Here is a 15,305-nt window from a genome sequence, read left to right on the forward strand (position 1 = left end):
ACGTTTAGACCTACGCCCACAATCGCTCATATTTTTTTCGTTTCGAACGTGATCCTTATCCCTCATCGTCCCATAATATATTCCGGCTGATCTTTAGCAGAAATCCATCTGTTACCTTTATGCTTACGGACCGCTTTTTCAAATGCCTCAACTCGTCTACAATGATTGTACTGTACACTCTTAAATTCTTGTACAGATTACTACCGATACATTCTTGATGGCAATTATTTAAATTATTTTCTTGTTGTCTTCCGATATTTTCTGATCGCTAAGAATTTCATCTATGATTCTAATTACCTTGCGTCCTTTCAGCGAGAAAATAACCTTGTTATGCTGGTGCCTGATAAAGTAGGTCAAATAATATTGTCTAGATTTTGGATAGGTTACCTGGCGCCATGCAGCTGCGTTCGGAGTAGCGTTAAGTTCTGTGATGGTAGAACTCCTACCTGTCAAAAATTTAGGAAATGCTACTTGACCCATCTCCTCAGGTATGAGCAATGAACCGATGTCTCCCTGATTTATTCCCTAGGATGCCTGGTCCGATTTACTGTCTAATTTAAAGCGCCATCCGAAGTCATTATGTCTTATCACCAGCCATCCCCTATTTATCATTTCGCTTGATACTCAGAGTGACCCAATCTCCTTTTTTTTACACAACCCACCCTAAACCCTGAATGATGGCTGGAATAACTTTCTGCGTCAGAATTATGCGACGACTCCATAACAGCATCTTACTTTGAAAGTTAAATAGCACTTAAATATTATTAATTATATTCTTCTATCTCTTCTTCTCTCTTACGTCTTCTTCTCCTTCTTCTTATTTACTTCTAAAGTAAAATGCGGTTATGGACAGGGCCGGATTAAGGGGGTGGCCACATGGGCCGCGGCCCATGGCGGCAATCTACAGGGCGGCAAATTTTGTAATTTTTTTAAATGTAGGTATAAAAAAAAGGGATTTAGAAAAAAAAAATACAAACGAGGAAAGGCTACAAAATCTCTCATTTCCTGAGAGCAGTAATTTCTAATTTTGTCGTCTTTCAGTGATACAAGAGACAGCACCTTTAATTAGTCGAGTTAAGAGAGAAACCAAACACGCAATTTGGCCTGGAACGGCGCGGCGCAGAGAGCAATGATGACGAGGACTTGAGATGAAAAGGAAAAGCCCTCGGCACGGTAATCGGCACGTAACACATATTAGCGCCTACAAGACTGTACGAATACTTCACGCATTGCATCAAACACAGTGCGGTCACTGCAGTCAGCGCAATGCAAGAATGCATGAATACTTCACGCATTACGCCAAAGACAGTGCGGTCAGCGTGAAACGCTTAGCGCCTACAAGACTGCGTAAATACTTCACGCATTGCGTGAAACACAGTGCAGTCTGCGCGGCGCGGCGGCGGAAGTTAAAATCATTAAACTACATCTATGTTTATTCTTTCATAATTTGTTCGTTCATTTCTTATGAATGAAAGGCCTTGTCCACACAGAGATAGGTTTACGGAACTTAACTTTCGCGCAAAGTTCCGTGAACTTTTGCTAGCAGTGTTAACAGGGCTTTCCCAAAAAATATGTCAAACACTAGTAAACGATTCTTATGCACCCCTCCCCCGCTGGCACGCTTACCTACTTGATGGTTTTTATTGGTATTTCAAAACGAATGAGAAGGGGGCGGCAAAATACAGGCGGCCCATGGGCGGCAAGTAGGTAAATCCGGCCCTGGTTATGGAGATGTCAGATAATTCTTGCGCAGAGAGTTCTTCCAGTCATCATTCAGGGTCTTGGTTTTTTTTTTATTTATTCTGATTTTATTGACTAAACATTGTAACTATGTAAGTAATCTTATTCTTTGGACTTTTTTTTGCAACGAGCGTCAAGCCTGCTGACCATCGGGAAACTTGACAACGACAGGATTATGATGACAGATGACGAGCTTCCATATGCTCGGTGCTCCCGGTCCGTCATCCTCGCGCATTGTTCTTCGCCAGTTATTTTAACCTTGGGAGACGTTGTCAAATCCCTCGCAATGCCCTGATTCTTTCGCTGATTTAAGCAAGTTCAACTTTGTGATAACGTCTCGTCGGCCGTCACTTCTACTTGCCATATGCCATGAACAATGACGGCCGAACCGATTCAACTCCAGAGGCTCGAGTTACAATTTCTGTTGTTATTTGCCCACCATTTTTCGCGATCCTAGTCACATGACCAGATACGACCGTAAGCAGAACTAACTGATCAAATTCTTCTTAAAGTTTACTATAAACAATGAAGAGGCGACGGAGCAAAAGGCCCATTCACCCTTAACGGTTCCAATGGGCGCAGAGAGTTTTTGCTGTCATATTTGGGGCAGATTTATATGTCCAGATTAGATAAGACTACATATACTTCATACTTTTTTCGCATAAAGGAGCCCGTTACATCATTTCCTTCACAAAAAGTAACGCGCTCGGTAGTTTTCTTCTCAAAAAATAATGCGTACATGGGTTACTTTACAAAAAGTAGCGCATTCATTCTAGAAATAGTAGTAAAGATTAAAAAAGAAAAATCCCGCATGCCCTCTGCCTTTACATTTTTCCCTCTTTTCATGGTTCTCACAGATTTTCCCAGCGATTGGCCGATCGAGGATGCACTTTCCACACTTCTGCAGAGTGGTTCTATTAGTATTGAGCAGCTGTGCTGCCGTCCTAAGAAAGATCGCCGTATGAACCCTGAGGCGTTGCCAGATTTCCTCAGATAAAATGCGACTTTATTGAGGAAGTTGTACTTAAAAATTTTTCTTCGAATTTTTCAGACAACTTTGTTGGCAATTTCATACAAAATATCTGAAAATTTCAAGGAAAACTGTGCATACATTTCGTTATAAGCACGGGTTTTCTTCGAGGAAATTTGGCAACTCTCGAATGTTCATACGGCGTTCTTCCTTAGCACGGCAGTATGTACCATTATGAGTATCCTGAGGGGGCACCATTTCTGGATGACGCTAGGTTCGCCCCCTATAAATCCCCTTTCTAAATATTTAGAAATAGATCTATGACTCTAAATATTTAAACTATAGAAATCCGCGTCTCTCAGATAAAAAGAGTTTTTCCAGACGCGAAACTAAAAAGAGTTAAAAATAGGGAGACGCCTTCCTTATCTTAAAGTCACGAGGAATACCTGTGCGCTTACTCATTGTGAGTGTGATTCCCGCATAATACTGCAAACGGAGCTTTTGTTAGATTCCGAAAACGAATTACCTTGAGTGGAATTACCTCAGCGGTTTCGTTAATTTAAGTGAGTATGCATGCATCTGGATACTTTCGAGAGGTAAGTATGCTAATGAAGAAGATACAAGCAGCTATGCCGCGTTTGCGCTCAGATCGTCACGTTAATACGTCATTAACGTAAAAAAGAGACGATTTTATTTGCGGTTTATGACGGTTTGCGATGCATTCCTTTGGAGACGATTTTTGCACATTCGTCAGAAGTAGGTATACTCTTTACTTACCTAGTGAAGCATTACTCGAACATTCTTTGACGAGTCTTAAAATTTACACCTTTCGTTCGCAAAAAGCGTAGTGATGTTGAGTGATAGTTTGGTTGTACAACTGGATGTATTTCTGTCAAACGGAACTAAGCGCCAATTTGAGTTCCTTTTGAGGAATTTAGAATGCCGGATAGCGCGTTCTGTCAAACGGAACTAAGCGCCATGGAAAAGCATTGGGAGGATAGGACGGAATGAGCCCAAAACCCGATTCCGCCGCCAATCCAAGCCCCCCTCTACCTTCCTCCCCCTATGGCGCTTAGTTCCGTTTGACAGAAGTACGTCCAACTGGACTTCATTTTGCAATTAAGAACTATAATTTCTGGCTCGTCCGAAAAACTCTTATGTGCATAGGGAAGCTAATGGTACTTGCGTTGTTTTTAAACTGCACCGGAGTTTATAGTTCCTAATTGAAAAATGTGGTCCAACTAAGCCAAGCCATCTGGTTTGCAAGTGCAGGTAATTAGTTTTTTGAAACTCGATCGGCAAGGATTGTCCACGGCGTAGTCGGAGAGGAAGTCTGGGAGCCAAGTCCTCGACAGGAGGCCAAGCGAATAATGAGCGAATACCGCGTAATACGAGACTTGAGAATCCAATGCATACGAGAGCCCAAGCTCCGATAAGTCAGCGAGTGAGAAGCCACGGTTCCATAGAAAAACCGCGACGTGAAGTCGCGGTGCAAAGGCGCAATTACGCGACCGGGGTGCGATGCTTTTAAGCCTACCGTCTTCACAGACGTAGTCCATGATGATACCTTTCTTGGGGCGACGAGTAGGTTTAAAATCATTTAACCTGGGAGCGCGACTTGGCGTCGCGTGCTGTCTGTGGAGCCGTAGCTTAAAGGCACACGCGCAGGCGCAAGGCAGAGAGGAATCGCAAGGGTATCCTTGAAGGTGAGTCTTGCAAGACATGCAACGGCCACGGTCTTCGTGAGGAGCTGAGTTGAGATGATCGCGGATCACACCTGTACCGCTACTCCTGTTATCAATTTGTCTCCCTGACATGATATCCCCCTCGTCGAGTCATCAGTCACCGGTCGGTGTCACATTCGCCTGTCGCCTCCATCCAATCTGAGGACCGATCCGTCCGTGGGATGGAAATCAGGGGACACTCGTGTCGAGCGACCGGCGCACAGTGAAACCAGTCAATTGGAAAAGTCACACAAAATTCGAAAACTTTAAAAGAACGTAACTCCAATATTGCAAAACGTGGAGGTCATAGAAGTGGTCCCGTTGATCAGGGTGTCTACCAGTTATGAGAAACCAAACTATACATGGGACTTTCGGGGACTTTTAGGGGTGTTTTTTTTCCAAGGAAATCGGAGACTTCCTTTCTCGAAATGGTAAGGGAAAGGGAGCTAGTAGAGCGTTTAAAAGGCGTATTTTATACGACTGATTTTACAAGTCATGTAGAACCGATGAAAACATACGAAAAACCAAGCAACACTTCAGTTGTTTTATTCCTGGTTAGGTATACCGCGCTGCCGCGGCTGATGGGAAAATTTGAAAATGCCAGTGTTCAGGACGATTTCTTTGGGGGGCCTAAACAAGAAAATTGGGGAGTTTCGGGGATATCGGGGACACCCTTCCAAAATCGGGGATAATCGGGTACATTGAGAACTTTTGGGGACCAGTAGACACCCTGTTGGTTTTTTCGGAAAATTTACTTTGGTAAGCACTAAGTGGGTACCCCTTAAACTTTAAAATTTCAAAAAATAAACGTCTTTTGCAGTTTTTCGTTTAAAAAACTCATGTCCGACCTCTCACATTGACTCGATCCACTGTGCGGCGTCGGTCATGAATAAATCAAAACGTGCCCCTTGTACCTTGTCCTGATATGACTTCGTCTCGTGGAAATGTCCGTTCATCGATTTCCGAGTGACAAGAATGCATCACATTAACATTTTCTGTCGCTCATAGGCGCGACATGGATCAGGAGCAATGGTAAAGGGGAGGTGGAAAGTGACGGGGTGAATTCAACAATGAACCAACGAGTATTTCAAAATGATCGTTTTCAGGATGGAAAAGATTAAGAATTTGAATTTTCCCGTTGTTCGCCGTGATCGACTTCCTCTAGATCTTCGGTGCCTAGATAGGGGGCATATGGATGTTTCTGTAAAGCGGAAAATCTATCAAGCCTTTCACTGATATCCCCGCGAGGGAGGTTGAGTGCAAGCGAGTGCCAGCCAACCCAAAATGGACTACATTTGCGATAGGGAACTACTATTTTTGACTCATTTAAGAAACAACGTATATGACGTTAGTTTCCCTAAGCAGATACGACGTGATTTTTGAATGGACGAGCCAGAAATAGTAGTTCCTAAGTGGAAACACGCGAGGTATGGAGCGAAAATTTCCGGACCTTCTTTTGAAATTCTCATACTTTTTCAGTACAGACCGCCTCTGAAAAGTCAAGACTATTTCCGGACTTTTCGGACCAGTACACCCTGGAGAAAACTTTCTTTCTATTGTAGGAGTCCCTTATTTCCTTCTTTTTATGAAAAAAACAGGTAGGTATGCCATATTCTTCTTTTTTCTATCAAGTATTTACGGATTTCCATAATCTCGCGGAAAATGAGCTATTTCTAGGTAAATACAAGCTAGCCTATTCTCATGGCCCCTGTTTGCGACCCTCCTACTTTAAGAGAAACCCGTTCTTCGGGGTTCTCAAATTTTTACACGCCGCTAATTCCGACCCGCTAGTCCATAAGTTTTTGTGCCCCCTTCTGGAATGCATATTGAAGAGGAAAACTTGACTACGTTCTCAGAGCTTTCTTGAAGAGAATGAGCCGACCTTGCGATTTTACTTCGGCTGCGCAATACTCAGAGGACAGCACTTCAAAGGTTGGCCGCTGCGATCAGCTCGACTGAATCGCCACATATTGCCGATTGGTAAGCGGCAGTGGTGCTGGTGCCCTTGCCGGAAACGATTTGATCAACTTTATCTAAGCCACTTAGCTATCCGTCTGAGCTCATCATTCGTCGTCTGTCTTCGCTCAATTATTGCCCAAGAACCCATCTCCATCTCCTCCTTGAGTCTTTATCTATAGTTCGCCCTGTTGCCATAGTGTTGATTCAGTTCCCACACGCTGGAGTCAAGCATGCGTGAAAGTCCCTATATTGCCATGGATCTCCAGCTGCGCAAGACGTTCCGGACACTATCGATATATATTTCAAATTTTAACCACTTGGTGGATTATTTTGAGGAAATCGAACGCTCGCCCCTAAAATTATCTTCCCTAATCTTATTATAAAGTCAAAATTACTTTTTCCATTTTGCGACTTTCAAGGTATCTAAGTATGTCGACGATTGATTGGAAACAGTTCTTTTGACTTCAAAACTTCCGAAGATGACTGGCGGCACGAGCATTCCTTAGTGATCGGTCTACGGACTGAAATTTCAATTTTCCCAAAATAGTCCTCTTTAAGGATAAAATTTGAACCTATCGATCGTACCGAGAATGCACTACGCAAAAACTGAAGATCCACCATAGGCACTTTTCCAAAAAATCTTGAAATGAAGTCCGGAGTTCGTTTCATCCCGAGGAAAAAGTGTTTCGTGACGAGGTCCGTTGCACAGTGGATTGAGTCAATTAGAGAGGTCGGACATCAAATTTTTTACTAATACTGCCAATTTTGATGTTTATTCCGTCACACTTTAAATTTCGAGGGGTGCTTCAAGAAGAAAATTTCACGAGAAAACCAATGGAACCTTTTTAGAACCGCAAAGTTTACTATAAATGGAGTTCTAAGCGTTTTAAGTTTCCAAATTTTGTCCGACCTCTTCCGTTGACTCGTTCCATTGTGCGTCGGGATAGTTATGATAAAATACACCGTTTCGTAACTATCAAGGAAGGTTCGAACTTCATGTTGGATACATCGAAAATCCGCATAATAGCAAAGAATTAAAAGAAAATAATGCTTTAGATTTCCTTCTAAGATGGTGTTTTTCAAAATGCTCTCTGACAGACTTTTAATGCGTAGTTATGCAGATCATGTTTTAACCTACGGATTCTCCTGATAGATCAAAAAAAAAATATCGCACGTGACCGGCAGACAAGAAGTGAGACGTAGCTTGTGCGTCAAGAAAAAGGTTTAGGAATCACGTTCCCGCATCAAACGTGGTACCTAACAAATCAATTAATCAACCTTTCGGAAGGATCGATGCTTCAAGTATTAAAAAAGCTTGATCAAGCTGATTGCTCTGTAATATTATCAATATTATATCAAAATTATCAATAGGACAAATATCCATCTTCACTTTCTTAATTCAGTAAAAATTACGTTGTTATGCTACGGGGTGACAACTCTGGTAATCCTCCTAACATCGAAGGCACCAAAGTCCCATGCATCATTAACGCCAACAGCAGCGCACCCAATGCCTCTTATCTTAATCAAAGAGTAAAGTTCAAAGTACAGAATTTCATGGCTCATTTTGTTTTTTTTTTTTTCGTGTTGAAACATAATAGAACTTGGATTTATCAGTGTTCTTCGCTTTTCATTTCTGAGATTTAGGGACGAGTTACCTTACTTTTGATCTCATTAGTACCATACCGTCGCGCCGCGTTGGTACTATCTTCTCATTCCCTTCCGCACCAAGAATTAATTGGTGGTTTCATTGACTCATAAACATGTAGAAGATTAAATATGAGATAGAAAATATAACAAGGCGATAGTTTTTGTGAAGGCCTAAAATTCTGACGATGTCGCGTCGTATGACGGTTATTATCACGGGTCACCCGGTCACCACCACCGAACCCCCTCCCCCCTCCAAAACGATCTTTGAGTCTTTGAGTCTAGAGGCTGTATGCAGTAGTGAGAATCCATTCCTATGTTCCAGAATCTCCACTTACGTATAATTCGTATACTTTCATTTGGGGGAGGGGGGGGGAGGGAATCCTTCCGAGTACATGCGTTTTCATGCAAAATATTCATGAATCTTACTCAGGCCTTGCTAGTGGTAACTTAGTGATATTTAATGAATAAAAACAAATTTAAAAAAATGCAGTTTCCTAATATGGAAACAAGAGGTCCGCAAAAAATTTCCGACATTCCAAATCCGACATTATCCGATGGTCGCTGAGAATCGTTGCAGAATTTTGCGGGAAGCCCTGGATTGACGATCAAATTCCGAACCAATTCCGATCAAAGTAGACATGCTGATGACTGACGGGCCGCACTTATTTGTTCAAAATAAGATCAGAATGGAGTGCCACCATTCATCATTTCCTGCCACAGGAAACATTTCTGCCAAGTTTTCATTTTAAAATGAAGCAAATTAATGAGTTTAAGACTGGTGACACGTTGATGCTACTTTGATCGGAATTGGTTCGGGAATTTGATCGTCTATCCAGGGCTGGACACGTGCAAAATTCAGGCATCGGGCCGATGACTTCCACATTCAAGCCACATTCAGCGTGTGATTGCGGCATTAGTGGGCCTACGTGATAAATCCAGTCTTGCTGGGCTGAACCAATGTGAAATGCATCCTCCACTCTCGCTATAAAAGCACCCTAGTCATCGAAATCGGAAGAAGCAACATAGCCGATGGATCGCCCGTGCTGATGGAGATGGATAGCTGAGGAGGGGTCTGGCAGGAGGGCAGGCGGGTGGGTGGAGGCGGTGCTGTGCGGTGGCCAGGACGCTCGAAAATGCTTGACTGCATCAATGACGATCAGAAGACGGATACGCCCGCGCCCTCAGAGGCAAGAGGCAACCGGATGCACAGAGCCGAGGGCCAAGAATAGTCTGGACGCCAATACGTAGCAGAAGATTATGCAAAATTACCCGAGCTCAATGGAGGGAGCGCAATACTGCACGAGTAAGGAACACGTACTTACATATGTACAACGCCCCTACCACCGAACCACTTTCAGAAACTAGCCCAGATTTTCTCTTAAAAATTGGCCTATCGTGGTTAGTGGCCTTGGAAAGCATTCATTTACGTAACGCTCTGAGGGGGAGGGGGTATACTGATACTGCCGTGCTACGGAAAAACGCCACATGAACCTTTGGGCGTTGCCAAATTTCTTTTGGTAAAATACAAATTTTCAGGAAAACTTGTTAACATTTTTCGTCCAATTTTCCAGAAAATTTTCTTCGCAATATGATCCAAACCATCAGAAGATTTCAAGTAAGTAGGAATATTCATTACTTGCCTCAAAAATTAATACTTTAGGAGGAGCAATTTGGCTACTTTCGAATGCTCATACGGCATTCTTCTTTATCACGGCAGTATAGGAGTTTGCGTTATAAGCGTTCGCTGGCCAACGCGAAATCCAAGATGTATCATCCTCATTTCTTTGATGTTATTTTTCACACTATCGTGAAAAATACTCAAATACCCAGCTGTAAATCCAAAAATTACTCAAAATTTTTGGGATCTTAAGGAAGGGAAGTCGGGCGGGTCCGGAGTTGCGTTATGAAGCGTTACAAGGGGGAAGGGGGTCAAAAATTCCGAAACAGTGCGTTACGCAGTTTAGGAACGCTTCCTTGACTAATTGGACTACATTTTGCAATTTGGAACTATGAATTCTAGCCCGGCTTAAAAATAACGTATGTGCCAGTAGTTTCCTTAAGCACATAAGTGTTTTTCCAGAAGAGGCAGAATTTATAGTTCCAAATTGCAAAATGCAGTCCAATTGTAAGTTAGCAAAAATCACACCTCATTTGCAGAATTCTAATAGGGTCAGTGCTACTTTCCGAGGAAAGTTGTCTGGTAGTTACCTGCCATCTGACTAACATGATTGAAATTGAATTGGACGCTTCATTTCGGCTCAAGCGCTAAATTACAAGAAATTTGTAATCTTCACCCTGCATGGGACATAGCAGATTTTTCCAGATTTGATTGAAGTCGAGTGACTTCAATTAAATCTGGAAAAATGCCTTTAGGACATCACCCTCGACAAAAGTGTGTGATACAACTATTACAACTCCTGCGCCGCTCAAATTGCGTCCATCGAATTGAAGGCGAACTTGATTTCTCGTTTCCGCAATTAGTTTTTCAGACAGGAGCGCAAGAGCGGGCTTTCAGCAACTATCTCAATGCCAATATCAATGACCAACATAACTTTCTGTGGAGAAATTCAAGTGAAAGTAACTAGTAGTTTTCCTGTGAAGATCATTGAAAAAACAAAAATTAAAATCGAAGTCACTTGCTTTCTGGACATCGCATTGGACCAAAATGCGTGTTATAACTTCTAAATTTCAACTCTTGCATCCATCGAGTTGAAAGCGAGCTTCATATCGTTCCCGTTTTCTAACCTGACCTTAGAGACATTTAGTCAATATGACAAGTGTCCGAACAGTGACTACCCCGTTGAATGAAAAAAAAGAGAAATGACCCAAATTTTCAACTCTTCATCATTGGGAGAGTCTGAGAAGGTAAATGTTTGAAGCTGTCGAATAATTGCTCTCAGTAATTATTCGACAACTTCCGATAACCAGTCAATGATAAAAGGAGATGATATTGATTGATTGGTTAGCGAGGAGAGACTCGTCCTGCGTTGTTACATTGTTTACACATAAAAAAACGCCATCAAAAATTGAATTGGAATGAAGACAAAAAATCACCAAAGTTTCTAGGAAATTATGTATCGTGATTTTAGTGGAAAATACGGTTTGACAGGCAGTAAAGTATCGCAAAAAATGTAATAATGTATGACAGGCAAATCCTCTCATCGACACCCCTTCTTCAACTTCGGGTAGGTTCCAGAGAGCATCCCTACAGAGCTGGAGAAGGGTTCGGGGGGCCTTCCCCTGACAATTTTTGAAAGGAGCTTACACGCGCCCATTGTCGTACGGTTTGAGTAGAAAATATGAATTATTTCCTTCCCGGGTTTGCCGATGAGCATTATGATTTTCCCCAGAATTTGATCGCAAAAGATGGGAACGGTCTTTCGGTAAATTTTCTTTGGAGGAAAAATATAAAAAAAAAATACACGCCGCTCTGTGACATCCTAGGCGGCTGCCATCTTTTTAATAGGTACTTCGAGACGCCCCTGATGACAGCTAGTTCGCAACACCGCAAAGCCAGATAAACGTTTCTGCAGTTTCACAATCGAGCATGGTCGGAACTAGGAGCGTTAGGCGGAGGGAGGGGCAGAAGGAGATCACGTCAAGGGAGGTTACGGGACACTAAAAAAACACCCATCATAGGTGATACGTGGTCTCCCCCAGCTCCAAAGAGGAGCTCAGGGGATTTTCCTAACCTTTCAGGAGACCCACAGTCCCCGGAGACTCCCCCGTAAAATAGAGTCGCCTCAGGAGTAATTGTGTAAAGCGCTCTAATTAACAGATTGATCTAATCATAACTGCAAAAGTGAAAAATATGCCACACACTTATCTAGCAAAATCTGTTATTTCTCGGTATTGGCCAAGTCGATTTCTGGAGTGGGAGGGGGGGGGGGGGGGGCTAGACCCCACCCGGCCCCACACAAGTTCCACCCTTGCCGTCGATATGCGCCCTACTCTGCCGTGCTGTATGGAAGAACGCCGTATGAGCCTTCAGACGTCGCTAAGTTTCCTTCGATAAAAACTGAATTTACTGGGAAAATTGTGAATAAGTAGTTGTTTCCGAAAATTTCGGAACAATTTTTTTTCGCAATTTATTCAAAGACGTTAGGGAATTTCAAAGAAAAATGTGCATGAGTGTCGTCAAAAATACATGTTTTGTCAAGGGAAATGTGGCATCTCTCGAATGTTCATACGGCGTTTTTCCTTGGCACGGCGGTACCGGCACACAGTGGATCGAGTCACTTGGAGAGGTCGGACATGAAGTTTTCCACTAAAACTGCAAATTTTGACGTTTATTTTGACACATTTTAAATTTTAAGGGGTGCTTCCAGATGAAAATTTCATGAGGAAACCGATGGAATCACTTTCAAAACTTCACAGTTTTGTATAAACGGAGTTACAAGCGTTTAAAGTTTCCAAATGTCGTCCGACCTCTCCTATTGACTCGATCCACCGTGCGGCAGTTGGAAATCCTGCCCATACTGCTGACAGACTTGGCACGGCAGAATTGTTGTTGATGGCAGAGTAAACGACGGCGAAGTTGCAACCGAGTGGGGAAAATATTGAAGACGAGGCAATGCTGGAAAAACGTGCGTGCGCAGACCTAATGGAAGTCGGCGTGACTCAGAGCTGTTGAGCCGAGCCGATCACCGCGCGCAGCAAGAGCGCGGCTCGGCCTCTGCACATAACAGAAATGATACGAGTACGACACCCAGAATTAGGTTATCACTGAATTCGTTCCAAGGTGCGAGCTCCGAGCTGAGGCTCGCGGAGGAGCGGCTACGGCAACGATCATTGCGAGGATCACACGGATCAAGCATCATACCGTTCAAATGACGTTCAGACTCGAGTGCGGCTAAAATTAGCCACCGAAGAATTCAGCATGCCTCCATCGCACACCGCCCGACGTCCCAGGTTTGGCAACAAGCGCGAGCTACCAGACTTTGCCCTGATAAACCGCCGAGACAGAGTGACAGAGAGACACGGACAAGCACTAGAGTCGATACGAGAATGTCCACTCCAAGTTGCAGCGTAGCCTCCCGGTCAAAAAGAAACAAAAAGTGACGAGGCTACAGGTATAGTCGACGACATAACCTAAAAATTTTTGATGCAAGAAAAGAAGAGGTATTTTACATTAACTTCCACTACCATCATAATAGATGCGATAGCCGTCGTAACTACATTCAGTGAGGACCATGACATGGAATTAAATGACTGAAGTGGCAATTCTTCCAGTCAAAATGTGTATGAGTAGCGACCCTCCCCTACGGGCTAACAGTCGATATTGACGTGAATCGACGACCTTGCGAAAGATAGCAGAACACATTACATGATCGGGAACGTGAAGAATCGTGGATGGACACTCACCTGTTCTAGACGACAGCCGGGTATAATCCATACATTGCACTAGAGGTTATTATGGCACTAGTTAAATCCAGTTAATGCACTGCACAAGGCACGATTATTTGGTTCACTCCGCGGCGAGGCGAGGCACACACGCGTAGGGACAAGCCGGGATGCAGGAAGGACACTGATAACCGATGCGAAAGCAAGAATGAAGAACGAACCGAGCGACGCAGCCACAGCGAGGGCGCACGACGAGGTTGGAGGAGGTAACTGCTATCACTAAACTACCAACACTAGAGGCACCAAGGCGGTTATCACACGGCGGCGCAGCGGCCTCGGCGCACAGCACGGACCAACCACGCTGCGCGCGGGACCCAGAGGATTTGAGCTGCCGCTGCCAGTCCCGCGTGGAAGAGGCGCTCGCGACGGCCACGTGTGTTCGCTGTACGCGTCTGTCTTCTGTCCGAGACTCTCTTTCTGCTGAGCTGCCACGATTCGAGCCCCGCGACCCCCGCTGAGTTACCATGGAAACCCTCCGCGACCCTACCGCTCACCTTTGAACCATCGGCCATCCGCCGTTCTTCCTACCCTCCAGGGCTTTTCTGTGCCTTCAGCGTTCAGTATTTCGACTCCTTCTTCCGCAGACTGGCTCCGATGACCCTTGACACGACCTTGTATGTTAATTGACTGGAAGCATGTGCAGTCATTGAGGAACGCATACCTGAACATGCAGTTGCGGTCAATTGTTGAAATATGGAATTTGGACCGTTGAAGAAGATCGTCGCTGATCGAAATCCACAAAACCACGCTATGATTTTGCGACCGCACCCCTGTGATTTAATTTTACGACCTATTTCAGGGTTCCTCATATTTTCTTTGTACACTAAAGAAAAAAAAGTGTGTGACCTAAGTACCTGGAGTCCTTTAAATTGTTTCCAGAGAACATGATGTCGCGTAAAAAACCAAATCGTCACAATCAATTTTGCGGGTTTCGTGTCAGAGATTCAAACCGGAAAAAAATTGATCGGTTTGGTGTTTTTTTTTTTTTTTTTTTTTTTTTTTTTTTTTTTTTTTTTCAATGAATGATTCTCTCGCGCGAGAGAACAGGATTGCCATTGCCGTGCTAATGAGAAACGCCGTATGAACATTCGAGAGTTGCCAAATTTCATTCGATAGAGTGTTTATTTTTGAAAGAAGCTATGAATATTTTTCCATGAAATTTTCAGAACTTCTAGGTGAAATAGCGAACAAAATTATCCGAAAAATTGGCGGAAATTTTACTGCAAATTTTCCCGAAAATTCGTGGTTTACAAAGCGAAGTTGGGTAACGCCTGAAAGCTCATTCGGCGTTTTTTCTTAGCACAGCAGATTCTATGTCCTCAGTTTTTTTTCTCTCTATGTTTCTTTTATTTCTTTCTATTCTTGAGGCTGAGGTAGTTTGCAGGAGAAAGGAAGTGCCGGCGGCCCACCCAGAATCGTCAAATTTGCACATATTGTCGGGATTCCTAATACAATACGTAGTAGCCAAAAAATTTGTCCAAGAGCTCAGTTTGCCTATCATGTCAAAATAAGGCGATTACATAAACAAGAGTGGACTGCGTTTTTATAGATTTTTATAATAATTCAGCTGTCGTAGGTACTCTTTCACTAACTTCCCAAATGCAGAGGGGGCCGGTTCCCTGCGTGATTTGACGATGACCGTTGATGATAAAGATCTAGAAATTAACGAAACAAATACAAAGATTAAAAGAGCGAAAAAAAATCAGAGACAAGGAAAAATAGTCCCAACAATTTACAGACTTATTGATAAGGAAGGTACTTCCGATTTTTTTTTCTCCCCCATCAGAGCTTATAACGATGAGCTGAGGTGAGTCGGCCGATGACTCATGTCTAAGTTCTAATTGCAGTCCGATCAGCTTACC

General features: G+C 43.3%; 1 protein-coding gene across 1 annotated transcript in view; it reads right to left on the minus strand.

Moving 5' to 3' along the window:
- The window catches only part of LOC109041199 (uncharacterized), a 61,693-nt gene extending 47,545 nt beyond the window's left edge, over positions 1–14,148 (minus strand). Inside the window, exon 1 of the mRNA XM_019057451.2 lies at positions 13,405–14,148. The gene's annotated coding sequence lies outside the window, so the exon portion shown is untranslated. The remainder of the gene's footprint in view (positions 1–13,404) is intronic.
- Between the last annotated feature and the right edge of the window lie 1,157 nt (positions 14,149–15,305).

The sequence above is a fragment of the Bemisia tabaci genome, chromosome 1 (genome assembly GCF_918797505.1).
Source record: "Bemisia tabaci chromosome 1, PGI_BMITA_v3".
NCBI classification, from domain to species: Eukaryota; Metazoa; Arthropoda; class Insecta; order Hemiptera; family Aleyrodidae; genus Bemisia; species Bemisia tabaci.